The sequence below is a fragment of the Panicum virgatum genome, chromosome 4N (assembly GCF_016808335.1).
Source record: "Panicum virgatum strain AP13 chromosome 4N, P.virgatum_v5, whole genome shotgun sequence".
In the NCBI taxonomy this organism is placed as follows: domain Eukaryota; kingdom Viridiplantae; phylum Streptophyta; class Magnoliopsida; order Poales; family Poaceae; genus Panicum; species Panicum virgatum.
Genome location: NC_053148.1, coordinates 37,703,165 through 37,724,780, shown reverse-complemented (window position 1 = coordinate 37,724,780; position 21,616 = coordinate 37,703,165).

Below are 21,616 nucleotides of genomic sequence, written 5' to 3'. Positions count from 1 at the left end.
GACAACGTCCACATCGATATGACGGCAACAACATCAAGATTCACTCTTTAGTGGTAGGTGCTAACTTTTGTTAGTGGCCCAGCATCCGCTATCGAGTCCCTACTCCCCAAAGCAAAAGATGATAAATAAGGTACGCCGCCGTGTCAATTGATTTTAAAGACTGATGTTTTTGGGAAGAATTGTTTGTTCAAGCAATAGGTATGAAGCATGCCCGCGAAGAAAATCGTGCGATCATCATCATCTATGAAGTGTTACTGTTGTGATGAGTTTTTCGTCCAAGATTAGAGAAGTACCATGAGAAAATAATAGATTATTTTGAAGCTCCATCAAGTCTTCTTTCCAACGGATCAAGAACCATCAACTTTGGAGATCGGTGTGAAGAGTTATGGTAAAATCTTTCAACGCTGCGCGTTCTGAAATCCTTCTGGACAGATTGCAGCGCCGTAATAAAACGAGCATAACTTCTTTATCCGGAGTCTAATTGGGGTGAATAACCACTTGTTAGAAAGATAATTTGATGCACCTTACAATGGAGGGGAAGTTTGGTACATGTTCTGCACTGGATGAAAGGGAATTCAACGAGGACAGAGGAAGTAGCAACCGATGAAGAAGGTGATGATGATGTCAAAGGATGATTGGAAGGCTGTGTACACAAAAGATGATGATTTGAAGTTGACCAAAGCTGGAGGCAACAAGATTAGAAGAACCACGACACCACCTATCTTCTCCAGTGGGATGCACGATATACTTCTAATCGAGTGATGCTATCAAGGAAGGAAACCATTCGGATCATCAACACGAAGCACAGGAGCATCTTCGATCCCGACACCTTAGGCAAAGCAAGAACCATGGAGACAGACCATTGGAGCCATGATACTCGCTAGTGAATCAATGGTGATGACCTTGAAGCCAAGGACACACGACACTACGCTCCAAAGACCACATGATCGAGATCATTGACATCTTCGGGCGAATTCACAAGAAGATATTGTTCTCATCAATGTCCAACCCGACCTCAGAAGCAAAGAGCAGCATATTTTTGGATATTCAAAAGCTCCATGAAGTTCCCATTCCAACGAATCAAGAACCAAGTCAATCAGAGATTCCTACAAGCGGGTATGGCCAAAACATTGAAGGTTGTGCACTCTGAAAATTTCTGGACAGCACGCAGCGCCAAAAGTGAAACGGGCATAACTCCCTCGTTTGGATTCGGTTTAAGATGAGTGACCACTTGTTTGAAAGGTAATTTCATAAACATTTCAATAGATCTATATTTTGGTATATGTTCTATTATGGACGCAGGGGAAAATCCACGAAGAAGAGGCAGGAGCAACGCGATGAGAATAAGATAGAGAAGATGACGATGACAACAATGAAGGGGAGCTTGGGCGATGCTTTCATCAAGCGTACGTGATAAAATTCAGAGGCTTGAAGCAGAGGAAGAACCCCAATGACATTGGCAAATGAAGACACAAGCGGTCGACTTTCGACAAATGAAGATGTTGTAAGCAAACCACGAGGGATTACAAGAGGCGACATCAAGCTGCATGGACACTTTGGATTCTCGCACGAAGGACCATGGCTTCACATCAATGAGAAGGTATGTGACAAAGTCAAGCTCTATGACTTTAAATGAAGCGCTTTGCGGGAGGCAACCCATTCATTTTATTTATATATATTAATATGACCGTCTATATTGCACTCTTTAATTGGAATATCAAGTAACATTGTACCGTTGCTCTAACAAAAACCACAACTTCATGTTGTTCATTCTAAATGTTATTGAGGGAGCACTTTGTTATTTGATCTTGAGAAACTTGTAGACCTTTTTGTGTGCCTATTAGTGTTTTGAGTCTTTTTCTTTGTGTCTTTTTAGAGAGATTTATGAAGCATTGCACCACCCTTTGATTCTAAACTTGTGGCTAGTTAACTTAGGCTAACTTTTTGTTTTGTTTTAGATCACCTCATCATGTCATATCATTTTGTTCACCCACCCCGTGTTGCATTGCATACCATGTTGTTCGTCTCACCCTTGCATTGCATTGCATGTTGCATTTAAAAAAAAACCTTATCTAAAAACATTGACTAGCCTCGCTTTTGAGATCCTAAAACCCTTAGGAAAACCACTCATAGAGCAATCCTAAAACAATAGGTTATGTTTTTCATTCAAAAAAAATCTAACTTTTGTTTCTCTCTAGTTTTTTTTAAAAAACCACCTTAGATAGAATTTCTATACCCAACACTCTCTCTTCAAAATTTTTGTTTTAAGCCAAAAAATATAGGAAACCCATAAACCTACTTCTAAAACCTTGTTAGCTCGGTTGTTTGGTCCTTTTCGATAAATAACCTTTTCATTGACAAAAGCCTCACTTCTTATGAAGTGTCGCGAAGGCTTTTTGTCACTCTTAGCAATTATTTTTGAATAAGCTAGTTGTGGAACAACATTGAAAGGTCCTTTCAACCTTGCTAACACTTGTTTTTGCTAACTTTGCATTTGCACTTTGCATCCATTCCATTGTTCATGCACTCATTTTGCTAGCTTGGTCTCAACTTTATTGATGAAAGCTTTCATATCCATGTTAATGCTTCACATGAGCATTTTCCTTTTTGCAATCTTGTGTAAACATGGTGTTTAGACATGATTGAAGACCATCATCATTTAGTTACCAAGCTATGAGGTTGCATTTGGTTGGTTTATAATCTTTGCAGTGCGCTTTATTTTTTCTTTAGCTATTAAGGCCTATTGATCTTGGGATAGACATGGTGTTTTGACCTTGGTTAAATAAGTCTTTGTGGTATGGAGAAGTTCGGCAATCTAGTTGTAAACATGGTGTTTAGAACTAGGTGTAAATATTGTCTTTGTTTATATACCTTTCTCTCATTTGTATTTACACTAGCACACACGTACACTCACTAGTTTCGCTAAGCTAACTTTGCCACAAATTGAGATCTTAGGAATGGTAGGTTTGTTGGCATTTGTTTCTACTCCCGACCGTCACCCCGGGGGTAGTGTGTGTTTAAAATGTTTTGCAGGCATGAAGAAGCGTTCCCATGAATTCGTGATTAAAGAAGAAATCAAATTCGTCAACATCTCCAAAGTTCGAGAGCAAGGCCCACTGTTTTCATCAAATTTTGCGCATGGACAGAGACATACAAGGAATAAAAAGTTGATATTCATAAGCTCCATGAAATTCCCATTCCAACGCATCCAAGATCAATGAATTTGAAGACCCGTACAAGGAGATATGGCAAAAACTTTGGACGTTGCGCGTTTTGAAATTCGGAACAGATTGCAGCGCTGGGATAAAATGGACATAACTCTCTTGTTCGGAATCAATTTTGGGCGAATAAGGACTCGTTGGAAAGAAAAATTTGTGCACTTCGCAATGGAGCAATGTTTCAGTATATGTTCTGTTCTGGAAATTAAAATAAAAATTCGTGAAGATGAGGCAGCAATGGGACAACGAGAAATTGAAGGAGGCGACGACGATGAGAAGCAAGGATTGGGACCATGACTTAGTACAAGAAGAAGTTGAAGGAAATTGTGGCAACAAAGGTGACGACATATTGAAGATGATATTCATACACATGAGGGAAGAACTTCAAGAATTGCAAGATGGTCCATCTTCTCCTTCCACGCCTAGCATCATGCTAAGCATGGGGGAGGATTTCGTGGACAAGGAAGAAAGATCTCATGGAGTAAGATAATTACGGTTGCCACAAGATGCTTATGATTCTTCTTCCATGCTTAGCACAATGCTTAAGTATGGGGGAGGCCGCGCTATACTTCATTACGAGCATCGAGAAGGACGGTAATTCTTCCTCAACTCTCTCTTTTTCTAAATGCTTGTACATATATGCCTCCAACCAAAGATGCAACCTTTGTATATCTCTCCCTATAATAACATGGCTACTAGGAGTACAACCTAGATTTGTTTTTGTTTTCAATGAATGATAACCACCATCACCTTGAGCTCACCACGATGATATTCTTATATGCTCTTGCTTATGGAAAAGTGATGAAAGCTGATGCTTTGTTTTACCTACGCTATGTTGTATATGACTTGACCATTTGCTCTCAATTAAATGGAATTAAAATGATTAAATACCGGCTCTTTTATTTGTGGAGGTTAAATGACTAAATTCTAGACCCACATATTCTATGTTGCTCTTTGATTAAAGTCTACCGATGACCTTACACCTTGTGTTGTTTAATTTGAAAACTTAATTCCTATGCTATCTACATTTGTGAATCTCTTGCAAAGTTCTACCTACCAAAGCCTATACATACATATTCTTTCATGATGAAACTTTTAGATTGCAAACTTATATTTTGATGAGTTGGATTAAGATTGATTTCTTTGGTACGAGACTAAGAAGCTGGTCATTCCGTTTTTTTTGTGTAACCTTCTTTTTGCTAGCCTATTTATCCATGCATTGTGAGTTTCTACTTCGGAAATTTTGCAAACCTCGCTGGATATCCACCCTAAACCAAAAATATCTTTTTGTGATTACCTCCTTGACCACAACCCAATTTGAGTATGGATTATCATTTCGACGGAATCAAAAGAATCAAGGGCACCATATAAAGAAAAGTTTTGGGAGACAAGGCTCCCCGGAGATTCAAGAGGTTCTACGAAGAAGAAGGTGAATTTGAGATACTTACCCTAGCTAGTTGGTTCTCCCACTATTCATACTCGAGGACGAGCATTCGTTCAAGCATGGGGGGATGGCTGGGTAAATATTCTATGTTACCAAAAGTTCTAAGGAGTAAAAAAAAAGAGAGAGAAAAAAAAGAGAAAGAAAGAGAAAAATGAAAAAAAAGGAGAAAAGAAAAGAAAAAAAAGAGAAGAATAAAATGCTCCTTAGTTCTTTTTGGCTTCATTAATTTTCCAAGTTACTTCGAAGAACTATTCCATACTCAAACCTTCCAACCATGTGCAATCTGATACCGAGAACTTCATTTGTATCTCGGGATCATCCATTTGCCACTTGCACATGTCCACCTATCTAAATGTGTGTGTTTCATCTTTCTCCCTCTCCAATATTATTTTCCAATGGCCTTTTTGACTAGTCTCAGTAATTCCATTAGATCTCTCTCTTAGTTTAACAATATTTCAGATATAATGTTTTGCTAGGATTGTTTTTACCTACCAAGCTCCACATAAGCCTTCCACTTTTATATATAAGTAGAATAGGTTGAAGACAATCTAATGTAGGCTTGAGCGACTTGATGAGATGAGTATTCCCATGATCTTTTGCAAGAGAACCTCACTTATGTTTGATATGCATTCTTTTGAAAACTCTTCACGATGAAACAAGGTAAAGGTTTGAAGTTCGCTTAAGTTTGAGAGCATTGCATTTATTTATTATTGTGGCTTGTTCTTTAATTGCTAGTCTATCTTCCATAATGAAAAAGTAGCCGGTCACAACATGAACTTAAATGCTAAATACTTGAGAGAGCAATATGTCTTGTTATGTATGACTAAGTGCAGAGAGGACATTGAGGGGCAACGCTGATTTCTTTATAAGCAAAGCTCCTGGACTTACTCGAGGACGAGCAAGGTTTAAGCATGGGGGGAATGTTGGCGCTCCTTAAGTATCCGTTTTATCCCTTGTTTATCCTTGATAATGGCATGAATTCAATATCAAAATAACTAACCGTCCTAACCCCGGCCTAATTATTGGTCATTTTCACACTTGCACATATATTTTGGAGGAACTTCATTTTTGCAGGTTTTTGGCCTATTTTGAAGCATGAAATGACGAGGCCCGTGATTGAGCACTAACACAGAGAAAGACGAAGGCCAAAGCCCAAAGGGAGGACCAAAGCCCATGTTGATTTGAAGCACATTCATGCACATCCACCCTCTAATGAAGCCCAAAAGATAAAGCCCACAAGATAAGATCGAGATACTTCGGGGTCAAGCAAAGCAAAGAGATATTTAAGGAAGGATTTTCCATCCTATCCTTCTCCTCGAAGAAATCTCGAAGATAACGACGTCTAAAGGGGTGCAATCGTGAAGGACAGAAACTCTAGAAGATGCGAGGAGTCTACACGCCAAAGATTAGACCGAGGCGATCCCGAAAAGGGGTAGGCCGGCCGGCCTAGGCCCATGGGGCCGGCTGGCCCATCCCTTTTCTGAGGCAGTTTGCCTTCCCCTTCGACCGGTGGATTCCTCGGCTTATAAATAGCTCGCACCTTATTCAACTCGAAGAGAGAATCCACCCAGAACTCGACGAAAACCTAGGGCCAAGACCGGAGGAGGCTGACGGCCGCCGTGAGTCTTCGAAGGTACCTAGGAGATGGCTTAGGCCACCCCTAGCCGCCATGGCCTCCCTGCGAGGTTGTGCCATGGTGGAGTTCAGGAGTCATCCCCAACATTCGTCGGGGTATGTACACACACGATGGTGATATCAATCTACTCTTTATTCTAGTTGTCTCAACTTTGGTCTACTTCAATGCATGCTTTCTTTCTCGTATGTGATGCATCCATATGTTCATAGTAAGATTAGATCTATTCGTGGTGATTAGTCTATATCTTGCGGATACGTTGAGGTAGCGTGTTTTAGCTAGTTGGTTGATTACCCCGTTGTGGTGACAGCATGGCGGAGGGAAAAATCCTAGCGACGACATGATGTGGAATAGGATCGATGGCGAGTATCATGGGAGTCATGGCGCGGCCACCAAGAGGATGAGCACTTGGTGGGCGTTTGGGGTAAAGCTTTGGGAAACCTTAGGCGTTAACACGCACCTCGCACCGGCGACCATGGGAAAGTAGGCCGCTTGCGAGCCGTCTTTCTGAGAGATGATTTCATGTACCTTTAGTTGAGATGCAATCTATGTTTTGATCACCTTTTTGACTAGAACTGTACCTAGAGACGATAGGCCCTAGCTCCTCGGTTGTGTTATCTCATCTACGGTTGTGGGTGTGATGAACATTATGCTTCATTCATATCTATTAAGTGTTCAGTTTATATGCAATCTTCGCTTCATGTTTAGGATAGGTTCGATAGATTAGATGGTAAACCCTAGTCGGTTTGCTTCCGATCCACAGATTGATAAACCTTGGGGGAGTACTCTAAGGGAAAAGCTACCACGATCCGTGCGCTTGCGGTACGTAAATTGGCGCTTTAAGAAGCGTCAACAACGATGAACTTTATCGTCGAACCACCGAAGATTTACTTCTCAAATGTTTAGACTCGGATCGGGCTAAAGTTGCTATGGGCGAGGTTCATGAAGGCATTTGTGGTACTCATCAATCGGCAACTAAAATAAAGTGGTCGCTTAGGCGAGCCAGTTTTTATTGGCCTACCATGATATCTGATTGTTTTAAATATTATAAAGGATGTGAGGAATGTCAGTGGTTCGGTGATTTACAGTTGGTGCCTGCTGCATTAATACATCCTATTATTAAACCATGGACGTTCCGAGGTTGGGGGTTGGATTTCATTGGACAAATAAATCCTCCATCTTCAAAGGGGCATCGCTTTGTGTTGGTTGCTACGGATTATTTTACTAAATGGAGTGAAATGGTTCCTTTGAAGAATATGACTCATAAGGAGGTGATTGAGTTTATTACAGAGCATATTATTCATAGATTCGGTATTGCTCAAACTTTGACAACAGATCAAGGGTCTTCGTTCATATCAAAGGAGGTGCGTGCATTTACCGAATTATACAAGATTAAGTTTCTCAATTCATCTCCATATTATGCTCAAGCTAATGGTCAAGCTGAGTCAAGCAACAAGATTTTGATCAAACTTATCAAGAAGAAAATAGAAGAAAATCCTAGGAGGTGGCATGATGTGTTATCCGAAGCATTATGGGCTCATCGTATATCTAGGCACGGTTCTACTAAAGTTACTCCTTTTGAGCTTGTATATGGTCAAGAGGCCGTTTTACCTGTTGAGGTAAATCTGGATGCTTATAGATTGGCTAAACAAAATGACCTTTTCACTGTTGATTAAAACAACTTGATGATGGATAATATTGATGAAGTGGCCGACAAGCGGTTGAAGGCTTTGAAGGAGATGAGAAGGACAAACTTCGGGTTGCTAGGGCTTACAACAAGATGGTGAAAGATAAATCTTTTCAAGTTGGTGAGCTAGTTTGGAAGACAATATTGCCTCTTGAGATGAAAAGTAATAAGTTTGGTAAATGGTCGCCTAGTTGGGAAGGTCCATACAAGATTGTTAAAGTTACCTTTGGAAATTCTTATATAATGGAGACATTGCAAGGAGATCATCTACCTAAGGCTATTAATGGAAGATACTTGAAGAAATATTATCCCAGCGTATGGCAGGATGCATAAAAATGAAGATGGCCGATTTATGAGATCGCCCTTAGTAGTATGTTTTAAGCCCATATATTGGATAGTATGATTCTATTTGCTTTTTAGATTGCAAACTCAATAAAAAGTAGGGGGGCATATGTTTACTGCCAATTTTGGCATGTCAGAGACCGACCGGTCTGACCGGTCTAGTCTGTAATCCGAGTAGGTTTAGGTTTAGAGATAGGATTTCTTTTGTAAATCAACTCATGAAGGGGTACGTCTTCCCCGGCCTATATATATGAATGCTAAGGCCGATTGAGATGATTCCAATAAAATCAATCAAAAATCGCATTACTTTTATTCCCTCAAACCCTAGCCTTTTCCAAACCCTAATCTGCTGTTCTTCCTGCGTCTCGACGGCGTTTGAAGGCATTCTGAGTGGCCCGCCGATCTCAGAGCAACCCTAGTTCCACGAGCTCCGATGGGGCCCCTCCCAAGCTCACTGTTCTAGGCTTACGTGAGATCCCTGCTTGCACCGGTCAGACCGGTAAGCACAACCGGTTAGGCCGGTTTGGCCCCGGGTTTCGCTGGTATTGATTGTTTTAAGAATCATCGTGCGTTCTAGCACATCCAAGTGTGTTTGGCGCGATTCTGTGTCAATATAGTGCTGCCAGTTTTGATGGTTTTTTTTAATGATAAAAACCATCATTGCTCAGAGATGGAGAAGGTGCGCCGTAGAAGCTGAGCAGCTACGATCGCTAGCTTTCATAATAAAGAAGACAACTCTGGTCTTTTGGTCATGGGCCAAACCTTCGCTCGCCGAAGGTTGCTGCCTTGCTTTTGTTTTTGTGGCCGTGGCCTCTTTTAAAGCTTCCGTGCGAGCGATCGAAGGTGTCAGTGAAAAGCTCATAGCCTGCAGCCTTGCCTAAAAGCTTCGCATGAGAAACCAGGTTAGCTAATAAAAATATTTTGCAGTGCATGCGGAGGTGTGGTGCCTGCTTGTCGTGGAGCTGTTGACACCGTTTTTTGGCACGTGTCAATCTGTTAAGCAAGTGCCCGATGGAGAATGGGCCGGCGCTATATCAGGAAGAAAGAAGAAGCATATTGGGCCTTTAGGCCAGAGGAGGCTTCGCAGCTGATGGAGCTATGGAAGGAGCTGGCGAATGTAGCCTGCAAGTTATCTTTTAGATTTTTGTGTCATTCAGTTAGGAAAGTTAGTTTCTTGTTTTGCAAGTTGTAATCTCGCCGTATCGGCAAAAGGGTCTAGGTTTAGGCTATAAATAGCAGACCTCCAGCAATTGTAAACGTTGATCAACCACATCCAACCAAAAACTTTTACTTTCATGCACATCTACATTCATGTCGTCGGCTTTGCCAAAACCCTAGTTGAAGTAGATTTTTCCCTTTACGAGTTCTCAGCAGGTATGTTCCATCGCTTATTGAAAAGTTCCGAGTAGAGTTGCATAGATGGGCTCAGGTTGACGGCGCATCACTTCTTCCTCCTTCTATGGCGCTCAAAGTTACCAAGCATGCTAGATCCGTCCGACGGGGTTTGGTTGTTCACCAGTTACCGAGCATGTTGGATCCGTCCATCGGGGTCTGACTGTTCACAAGTTATCGAGCTCCCTAAGCTCACCAAGTTATCGGTAGAAGCTTTCGATCTGTTAGATTAATTGATCAGTTAGTCTAGCTCGTTGTTGCTTTTACCACCAAATTATCGATGTATGCTTAGATCTTGCTAGGTTTTATTTAATCTGGTTTGCTTTAAGTTTGCATCACAGTTATCCAGCCTAGATCCACTCGCTATCGGCTCCTATCGTGTCGATCCTGACCATAGCTGATCGGAGCCGGATCTAGGTGTTGCCTGCGGGTCGCGTCTTTGCGGACATGGCTTGCCTCCACGAGAATCGGCTGTACGATGGCCGATCCATGCGTGCCCTTCATTATCGGCTGGCTAGCCGATAACCCTCTGGAATTTAACTGCCTACCCTCCGTGTCAACTGCAGGTCAAATTGACTGGCACGTCGAGCGCACCGTACGCGTGCCGATTGGGTTCGGTATGACAGAGCAAAGTAGATCTCCCTGGCCCTAGCGTACGTGGAGCGTGAGAGTCCCCCATGGTAGGACACATCATCAACATCCACGACAACATCATATACGGCTACATCAACATGGTTGAGGTTACTGTGACAGACAAAACCAAAGCCACAGATGGTGCCACCCATGGAGAGATTCACCCTGACAACACGATCAAGGTGACCAAGGAGCAACTCAGTGACGAGCAGAAGTAGCAGCTTGCCAAAGCTGTTGAAAGTTTTGAAGATGAGTGTCTTATGACATTCAGCATGGTCGGCAGAGGAGGCAAGGTGATTCAAAAGAGTAATTTCCCTATGCCATGCCACGTTACCGTAACTGAAGATTCTACCAAGTTCTAGGAGATGTTCAATCAGGCCATGCACCATGCCTTGATTAATCAATCCAAGGTCATGACGAACTTAGTCCCGAATGTTATCTACGAGATGATGAAAAACAGCTGGACTCCTGGATACACAGGGCCATGTTACTCCCAGCCAGAGTCCTCGGCCGCCGCGGCTAGCAGAGCAGCGGCATCGGCTATAGTGGGCATTGGCTCCCAGCCGATGGCACCCAGTACAACATCGACAAGCACGAGATCTATTCCTATGTCCACGCAGTTCGCTCAGCCGACGGCATTCCAAACAGCTGGAACTCCGGTGCAATCGGCTTCGGCATACGCCACAACATCGCCGACGATTACATCGGCGTCAAGAAATTTGTTCAACACGCCACCTGGATACGTGCCAATCTCACCCTTTGGGATGCCCCTAGAGATGATGGCAGGTGTATGGCCGCAGACTCAGAATGCTGCAGGCCAGATGAGATCCAACCAAGATGCTCCACCGTCGCCCTAAAGATCGTTACCGCTGGTAATGCACCAGCAACTTCAGCAGCAGGCGGGTGGTCCACAAGCATCGCCATCGGCTACACAGCCGATAGCTCCAAGCCCATAGTATGATACATATACTGTCTGAGCAATGATGAATACCATGGCGCACAGGGTGAACGAGCAAGCTCGGGGGGCAACGCATCAACACCAACCCGTACCCGAGTATCAACAACAAGCGCTAACAGAGCAACATCAAGGGCCAGGTCAACCTCCTGCGTCTCCAGCTCCGCAGCCGACGCAACACATACAAGCCTAGGTACAACAACCATTCGCTCCTCATCAAGTTGTTGCACCTCAAGTTGTTGACTGGTCAGCACAGATAGCGGATGTGATGAGAAACCAATTCAGGTTGAAGCCTAAAGAGCCAGCATTCATGTACCGTAAGCCTTATCCTGAGGCTTATCATCAGATTGCTTTACCATCATGATACAAAGTGCCAGATTTTACCAAGTTCTCTGAACAGGATAGTATGACTACTATGGAACATATAAGCTGATTCCTGATCCAGTGTGGGGACGCTTCTGCAGTTGATGCTCTGAGGAATCGACTGTTCCCACTATCGCTCTCTGGATCAGCCTTTGCATGGTTCACATCGTTGCCACCAAACTCCATCATTACATGGGCAGATCTGGAGAAGCAGTTCCACACGTACTTCTTCGCAGGAGTACATGAGATGAAGATCACCGACTTGACAACAATCAAACAAAGGAATGATGAACCTGTCACCGACTACATTCAAATGTTCAGAGACATTAGGAGCAGATGCTTCAGTTTGTCTCTTAGTGATAGCCAGTTAGCTGGATTGGCTTTTCAGGGATTGCTGCCTCACATCAGAGAACGTTTCTCCTCTCATGAGTTTGAGAGTTTGAGTCATCTTGCTCAGAGGCTGGCATGTGTTGACATTCAAACCCCGTTTCAGAAAAGAGTCAACTTTGCAGGAGATTCCTCCGACTCCGAAAACAAAGTAGAGATTGGCTTGGCCAAGTGGACCAAAAAGAAAGAGCTAGTTTCATGCCCGTTTGCAAAAAAGGAAAAGGATAAGTTTGGGTTTGACGTCACAAAGGCCGACCGGATCTTTGATTTGTTACTTCAAGAGGGACAGATCAAGTTATCCGCAAATCATACGATTCTGTCGATCGCTGAGTTAAGAAATTGCAAGTACTGCAAGTGGCACAACGCCATTTCGCATAGTACTAATGAGTGCAGAGTGTTCTGCAAGAAGATCCAATCGGCAATCGAAGCAGAAAAAATCAAGTTTGACGCGCCAGAGAAGCCGATGAAGATCGATGGTCATCCCTTCCCTACCAACATGGTAGAGGTAATGGACCATGATGCCAAGATGGGGCCAAAGCTACTAACTTCTGAACGGGCCAAGCGTTCGGGAGCCGTGGACCCCAAGGCATGAGTATCGTCCAGCTAGCTCTATAGGCAGGGCCGATATGAGCAGGGAGAAGGATCAAAGAAGCCTCGCCGACACGTAACGTCCCAGATGCTAATCAACAAGTATTGGCATCGGCAAGAGAAGGAAGAACGTCGGCAACAAGAACATGCCTGGCGAGAAGAAGACCACTGGCGGTGCCCATTTTTCATGCACTGCTAAAATGCAGGTATGTGTGTACCATCAGTTGATGATTGCTCTGATTGCAATAGAAACAATGGGAATCAATTCTCATACAAGGAGCAACATAATGATGGACGGTACCAACAGCCGATTCATGTGGACAGATCGAAGAGAAGGCGCACTCCTATCCATGATCGGCTAGGAAAAAGAGTTGATCCTCAGGAGCAACTGGAAGCAGAGGCCAATGCTCGAGTTTCCGATGAATCTTATGCTCGTAACCCAGAGGTTCAGAGAATTCATGACACTCTTGAAGATCCTAACCAATGGTGTCCAGGAGGATTGACCAGATCTCAGAAAAGGAGACTGCAGAGGATACGCGATCATGAACGTCAACAAGAAGATCATGCTCACAAAGAGGGGCGCCTAAAGTCGATAGTTTGGTGCCCAAAGGAAAAAGCCGATGGAGTAGAAGCTGCATCGGTTAACATGGTTTTCGTTTTACCCATGGAATTTAAGGCTTCATCTGAAGAAGAGGTAGAGCAAACTATGGCTCAGTTGTCCTTGGATCCTATGCAAGCAACATTTGATAAGCCAGGGGACAAGGAGGGTAAACACCTTAGGCCATTGTTCATGAAAGGATATATCAATGGCAAGCCAATGACCAAGATGCTTGTTGATGGTGGAGCTGCGGTGAACATTATGCCATACATGACATACCGGAAGCTTGGGCTAGGGGAGGATGATCTGATCCAAACCGATATGATGCTCACGGATTTTGAAGGTGCAGTTTCTCCAGCCCGGGGGGCAATTTGCGTTGATTTGACGATTGGAAGCAAGACATTACCTACTACGTTTTTCATCATCAACGGTAAAGGATCCTACAACACACTTCTAGGTATAGATTGGATTCATGCCAACTATTGTATACCATCAATTATGCACCAGTGTGTGGTCCAATGGATCGAAGACTCCATGGAGATTGTAGACGCTGACTCCTCCTTCAGTGTTGCGACAGCTGACCTAGAGATTTGGAGTGGTCAAGGTATCAGATGCATATCCGGAGAATCCTGGGAAGGAGGAATCCTAAAGATGGCTGATTTCAAACTGGATGCAGTTCAAGAAATCAGCTCGAAAGAGTCATCCTGATCATCTATAGGGATGCAAATCATATGTATCGCCTTTAGCATAAAAAAAAGAGATTGAAACAAAGATACATATATCGCAGAGATTCAGATCTGCTAACCGATTGTCATGAGCATCGGTTACTACATGGCCGATATGATATATATCGCCCTTAGTGCAAAAAACATCTACAAACAAGGTTTTGTTCTACTCAAATCATATATCCTTGATGTTATCTTGTTTGTTTATCAAGAAATCGGCTGGGTTATCTTTTGGAAATTAGAAGTCATTAATGTTGTTTGACCGTCTACTACCTATATATTGGCTCTAGAAGAAGCGGTGTTACTTGGATTCAGTTATTTAGTATGCCATTATCAGGTTTGGTCATTCTTCAGCCGATTGATCTTGATACGTTCTGTTCTCTTCTGAGGGTTCTATCTGATTTTTGAGCAACTATGTTATGTGTTGGTTGATAGAACCAGAAATTGCATGTTTTCATCAGTTCTCATTGCAGTCTCAGAATTAGAGAGAATTGTTGGTTCAGATTCAGTTCCACTGTCTTTCAGCTAGTTAAGCAACTTTGGTTTGGTACAAATATCTCTTGTTTTGGCAAGTGATTGGCCGGATATTTTCTAGGTTAGTGAAGATCTGATGGACAATTTAAATTGATGAAGCTGGTGACTCGATTCAGAAGGTGCAACTTCAGAAGGGGTGATTAATTTTGGTTGATCAGGATATTTTGGTCTGATCATTCGATATAAACTTCTAATGATTCTGGAATGGAAGTGTTGATGATATACTGCTTCATCGATTCGGCTGGTCATCTTCAATGGATCAATAAAAAGAATCATACATACTGGAGAACCAAGTCACAAGGCACACATGGACAGAAAGGAAGCCGATTCATTCATTAATATCATATTTACAAAAAGCCGATCTATGGATCAGGCTAATACATCGGCTAACTACTAACACTATTGTTACTGTTACTACTGGTAATCTATCAGTAAAACATTGTTGATTACCATACCTTGATATCTGCTTACAAAAGACTGATCAGGAAAATCAAGATTACATTGGATTTGGCTGTTGCTCGGAGAATTGAAGAACTATCTATTTAGCATTGCTCATTACATAGCTAGATCTTCATGTTGTTGCAGTAACCTATCGGCAAGTTCTTCAACCCCTCATCGTTCCTTGCAAAGGAACAAAATGTATGTGCTGGTAAGAAACCTCCAGTTTGAGAGAAGGGTGAAGAAGCCCTCTGTCTAGAAAGGGCCCTTTGGAGAAAACCCTGCATTTGGATGAAAACTTCCCCTTGCAAGATTGCTTCTATGCTCAATGCAGATATTGCAAGAGCCGTTGTTTGGAGGTCCTTGTCTGAGATCTCAGAGCTGAAAGGGTGGAAAGAAATCAATTGCGATTAAGCATTGGGTTGTAAGGGAAATCTGACGAGACAACGCTTACTTTGACCAGAATCTTGTGAGTCTTGATCTTGCTCTAAGAAAAGGTTGCAAAACAAGAACTTGAATCCTTCAGCACGGTGTATCAGAGATGTCACTGTTACTGCAGGAAAATTAAAGCCGATTAGAACTAATCAGGCTAGAAGAGGAGATGAATTGACAGATCTTATACCTGAGATTGGGGGAGGAGTTGAATCATCGCCCATATGCTCATTTCCAACCATTGGTGATGGAGTACGGAACCAGAGTCTTACTCGTTTGGGAGGAGAGCGGGGTGGAGCGCTCGAAGCTTCGTCATCTCTGCAAAAGACCGAAAGCTGATTAGATCTAATCGGGCTACAGTGATTAACAGGAGCAGCAAGATCACTACCTGCGACGGCGGAGAGCTGGAGGCTGATTGGAAGAACCCTAACTTGCACGTTTACTTCCCGCCATTGTTGATGAAGATGGGAGCTAGGGTTTTCTGAGATTGAAGGGAGAGCTGAAGCCGATGAAGTTTGATGGGTTGGCTACACCAATGGGTACTATTTATGGCCACAGTAAGGAGGACAGATCGGCTGGAAGAAGGTGAAGCGTCTTGACCCAGGGTCAAATTAGAAATAAATCAGGAGTGAAAGGATGGAATGCGGATCGTCTCGGTGCAAAAGAGCGGTGGACGGGAATTGAGACAAGGGCAAAGAAGAGTTTTTACACCTGCCACTGACACACAGAACGCGAGGATTGATTGTGTGGAATCAGAGTCCACGCGGAAGTAGAGAGAGAACCAATTGGACTGAAGGAATTTCGGAGCAAAAGTTTATATTTCACTCCGAAACTGGGGGGCATGTGTTGACACCGTTTTTTGGCACGTGTCAATCTGTCAAGCAAGCGGCCGATGGAGAATGGGCCGGCACTGGATCAGGAAGAAAGAAGGAGCATATTGGGCCTTTGGGCCAGAGGAGGCGTCGCAGCCGATGGAGCTATGGAAGGAGCTGGCGAATGTAGCCGGCAAGTTATCTTTTAGATTTTTGTATTATTCGGTTAGGCAAGTTAGTTTCTTGTTTTGCAAGTTGTAATCTCGCCGTATCGGCAAAGGGGTCTAGGTTTAGGCTATAAATAGCACACCTCCAGCATTTGTAAGCATTTGTAAATGTTGATCAACCACATCCAACCAAAAACCTTTACATTCATGTGCATCTACATTCATGTCGGTGGCTTCACCAAAACCCTAGTTGAAGTAGATTTTTCCCTTTACGAGTTCTTTTCAGCAGGTATGTTCCATCGCTTGTTGAAAAGTTCCGAGTAGAGTTGCGTAGATGGGCTCAGGTTGACGGCGCATTGCTTCTTCCTCCGTTTATGGCGCTCAAAGTTACCGAGCATGCTAGATCCGTCCGACAGGGTTTGGCTGTTCACCAGTTACTGAGCATGTTGGATCCGTCCGGCGGGGTCTGACTGTTCACCAGTTATCCAGCTCTCTGAGCTCACCAAGTTATCGATAGAAGTTTCGATCTGTTAGATTAATTGATTCGTTAGTCTAGCTCGTTGTTGCTTTTACCACCAAGTTATCGATGTATGCTTAGATCTTGCTATGTTTTATTTAATCTGGTTTGCTTTAAGTTTGCGTCACAGTTATCCAGCCTAGATCCGCTCGCTATCGGCTCCTATTGTGTCGATCCTGACTATAGCCGATCCGAGCCGGATCTAGGTGTTGCCTACGCGTCGCGTCTTTGCGGACGTGGCTTGCCTCCCCGCGAATCAGTTGTACGATGGCCGATCCACGCATGCCCTTCGTTATCGGGTGGCCCTCCGGAATTTAACTGTCTACCCTCCTTGTCAATTGCAGGTCAAATTGACTGGCACGCCGAGTGCACCGTACACGCGCCGATTGGGTTTGGTACGACGGAGCAAAGCAGATCTCCTCGGCCCTAGCGTACATGGAGCGTAAGAATCCCCCACGGTGAGATTTTCGCGTCAACAGGAGTTCAACACGAGCCGCGAAGGGTCAACTCGCCGCGGGAGTTGCCGACGGCCGCGAGGGTTCAGCTCGCCGCTGGTGATCGCGGAGCTTCAGCTCGCCGTAGAGGTTCCGAGGTTACCGCATAGCTTCTTAGCGAGGGTTCCATAGCTTGACGTTCCGACCGCAGCTGCATTCTTGTTTAAGAGTTTCGTGTTGCAACCTGAAGCAAAGCTAGCTGCTGCCTTTGCATGCAAGCGAATACAGATACGTGACAAAAAGAGATGCATGCATAGGTAGTGCATGCATGCACGTGCACATGCGCATACACATGTAAATTGCTGCGCCTTGGCCCGATGGCAGCTTCGTGCTTTGCTCAGCTAGTTGTATGAGCTTGTGTAGCGAATCAAAGGACCGAGCTGATTAAAAACGATGCTTTTCATTTCTTGCAACAAACCATAAAAGGTTAGTGGATTAAACTAATGTATATAAAAGAATGGTGCGTGGCCTTCGATTGGTGGTGGCATCATGGTAACCTTGATTAGTAGTAACCTCGACGGCTGGCCGGTAACGGCCGCGAAGCTTCTTGCTGCGAGGCTTAAACTTGCTAAAAGTATCGTTGCCTGCCGAGCGGAGGTTCAGCTTGCAGAAGAGCTTCCAGGCTCGCCGCGGACGTTCAGTTGGCGTCGGCGCTTGGCGCAAGGTTGTCTTGCCGCGAGGTTGTCGCTCGTCCCAGAGGTTGAGCTCTCAGCGGAGGTCGCTAAAAGCTGGCACCTCGGCTTGGTGCGGGGGTTCCGACCTCGGGTTCCGTAGCTTGGCGTGCGGAGGATGAGCTGCCGGCGGAGGTCGCGACTTGCCGTGGAGGTCGCTGGCAGCTTGGTTGTTAGCTTCGATGCTTGATGTTTAGCGCATCCTAGTCTTGGACGGCAGCCATGTTGGCTAGCAGCTCCGCGCCATGCGCATGCGCGGTATCTCCATGACTCCATGCCTTTGCTTAGACTGATGAAACAGTTCTACAAACAAACTGATAGGAATACTGAGAAAGAGCCCCTCGAGCGGGGTGTTAGATATGTGAATTTATATTTGAGCAAAATAGCAAGAACGTTCGGGTATATATATATATATATATAGGCTGAATGTAGTGCCCAGAAAGATAAATCATGTAGCTTGTTGAAGACCTTCGTGGCTTCGTAGTCGAAGCTGCAGTTTAGCTCGCTTAGGGGTGATGGCAGTCAAATCTTCTAGTAAGCATGAGTAGTGCACTCGAAGCTGCTGAGAGGCAGAAGCAAAAAAGGGGAACCAAAGTAGCAGATTTAAAGTATTTTGTATGCATAGGTTGAACATAACCTTCCATCTTGGCTTTGTATTTTTTTTTCACACATAACTTTCGCATGTTAGCTTTGAGTTTAGACCTTCGAAGGTGGGGTCATGATAATGGTGATTGCCAACTTGCTAGGCACCTTCGATCATATCATGGCTGTACTTGGCATGGGTGATGTTGTTGCACGAAGATAAGTTTTTTTTTTTGCAGATATTGAATTGCTCAGGCGCGCTAAGCTTCGCTCGACCTCAATATCATCATCTCTCTAAAGAAAAATAAGACGTGCCGAGCACGGTGGGCGCCAGCTATTAGGGTTGGTCCCCCGAACAGACGAGAGATGAGATAGAATGAGAGGGATAGCAAGCCAAGTAAGCAAGAGAGCAAATGACCAAAAGTCCCCACCTCCACCCTATGGGGCGCTATTTATAGGGAGGATGAAGCGTCCCCTCATAAGAGAAGACTTAAATGTGATACAAAACATCAGTCCCAGGGGGCTGATGCCACGTTTATTACATCAGAAGGTTCAAAACCTTACAAACCTTGGCGGACACTCGATACAGATGATAATAATAATTAACCAGGCTACGACATAACACCAGACCGCGAACCACATAGGGTCTACTACGGGCTCAGAGTACTGCGACAGCGGAGGCATCTCAACAGGGCCGGTTCCACAGGCAACGATAACCCTACTCGGCGTCGTCTGGTACGAAGTCCGGGTCTTCTTCTGTAAAAAGTAAGAGTGGGGTGAGTACAAACGTACTCAGCAAGTCCAACCACACCCACGGAGGGGGTTATAACAGAATAATAGGCATAGGTAAATCAAGGATAAGGTTACGGTTTAATTTGCAGAAAAACGACATTTTATGCAGGGGTTTATTTTACGAAAAGCCTTTTAGAAATCAGTTTTTTTGTAGTAACACAGAGTTCAGGTTTTAAAACTGCTACCGGACTCCCCGTCCGTCGTAGCACGCGGCACAACTGCCGGAACCGATTCCAAAACAACTCACACCAGCCCATCCCAAAGAAACACTAGTTATGTGACCACACCATAACTCGCCCAATACCGTGGGCACGGACTATTCGAATAGATTCTTAACTCTGCAGAGGTGTGCAACTTTACCCACAAGTAGGATACCACAACTCGAACACCGTCGTGTCGGTGTAGATCCCAACATAGCCATTACCCACCATAGCTAAGCCTGACTAGCCATCACGGGATGCACCAAGGGGTCATTGACCGTTCACTTAGGTATAACCGGGCATAAGTCACTCGGGGCTTATCCCTTTTCCTTAGTTACCCGTTGCTCTCAGCTCTCCTGATGGCTACCACACCAACTAGTGGGATTTATGCTACGCCATTGCCCATTCAACGGTCGAGTGGTTTGCACGATAGTGGAGTTAGGTGAGATGACACACCAACTCGGTCCTTAGACACGACAAGATGGATATCTCCCTTCTTTGCCCTGCCACACAGGCATAAGCACACCAATCGGCAATTCACACAGAAATGCCGTCCATCCCGTCCATACTCATCTTTCGAAAATCCACATTTTATTCCCTTCCCACACGCACACATTTTCTTTATCAAATAAATTATATTATGAGTAGAGTCCTAAGCGTTCTAATATCGATTAACGTCCAAGCAAAATCAGACATTAATCTAGGTGGTCAAGGAATAGTCGTCACAAATCAAGGGGTGGCTATCCAACCGTGTTTTCATGCAAGTAAAACATATGCCACTTTATAAAACAGGCCATTGGGTCGTGTTTATAAAAACTAGGACAGAAACATGCATCAAAGGATGGGATTGAACTTGCCGTCTTCAAAGCCTTCGGGGAAGTCCTGTCCTTCGGGCTCGGGGTCGCGGATCGGGTCCTCGTCCACCTGCTCACAGCACTGCTCGTCAACGGGTTCTCCTTCGTTCACTCCGTGGTCTACAGCGCACACAAACAAACATTCAATCAAAACAAAGATTTGTCGTCGAGCTCGAAACGGGAACACATGAAATATAGAGCATAGATTGTTATTTTTGAATGGTTTCTGAATGGTATGGCCAAAACTGAGTTAGGAGAGGCGGGGTAAAATTTTAGGTTAAGCCGGGGTCATTAGGCACATAAAATGATAGGTCAGGGGAGCGTTTAGGCCCTAAACAGGGGTTCAGGGACCTAATTGTAATTAAAATTAAGTAAGCAAGGGCTTGGTTTATATTTTAAAAGTTACTTGGGTTAAGCTAAAAGAGTCAGGGCTTATTTATAAATATCCTCATGAGGCGGGGTCTTATCTCATAAATAAAACAAGGGACAGGGTTTCATTTGCAAAGAGTGGAGGGCTTCTTTTCTGAATCAAGGTAAAGGGAGGGGGTTTTGGGCTAAAAAGCCCTTTCTTCCTCCTCTCTCCACGGGAAAACAGGGGAGGAGGAGGTGCTCGTCGGCGGCGGCCGATTCGGCCGCTCTGGGCCATGGCGGCGGCCGGGGTAAGGGGGAAAAGGAGCAGGGAGGCGGGGTGGCTTGATTCCCCCACCTGGTTCGTCTTGAGGTGGAGCGAGGCGGCGGGTCTTCGGGAACGGGCGGCGGTGGCCACCGGGGTCCGGCGGGGCGACGCTGCAGCAAGGGAGAGGGGGCCGTGAGGGGGTCAGTGAGGTCGGGGAAGGAGAGAGGGGGGGTCGGCCCCGGGTGCGCGCGGCAGAGGGAGAGAGAGAAGGAAAAGAAAGAAAAGGAAAAGAGAAAAAGAAAAGGGAAAAGAGGGAAGGGAGAAAAGCGGGCACGTGTCGGCGGCAAATCGCGGGGCGCGCGGCCAGCGGGCGGCGTGTGCGGGTCGGGAGTGCGCCAGGGAGGAGAGGGGGAAAAAGGAGAGATTCGCGCCGTGATGGTGGCGCCCGGTCGGCCACGCGCGGCGCCTGGGCGTGCGTGAGCGCGACGCGCGGGTGTTGGATACGGGTGTCGGGACAAGTTTTTTGGGAATCGGGAGATCGG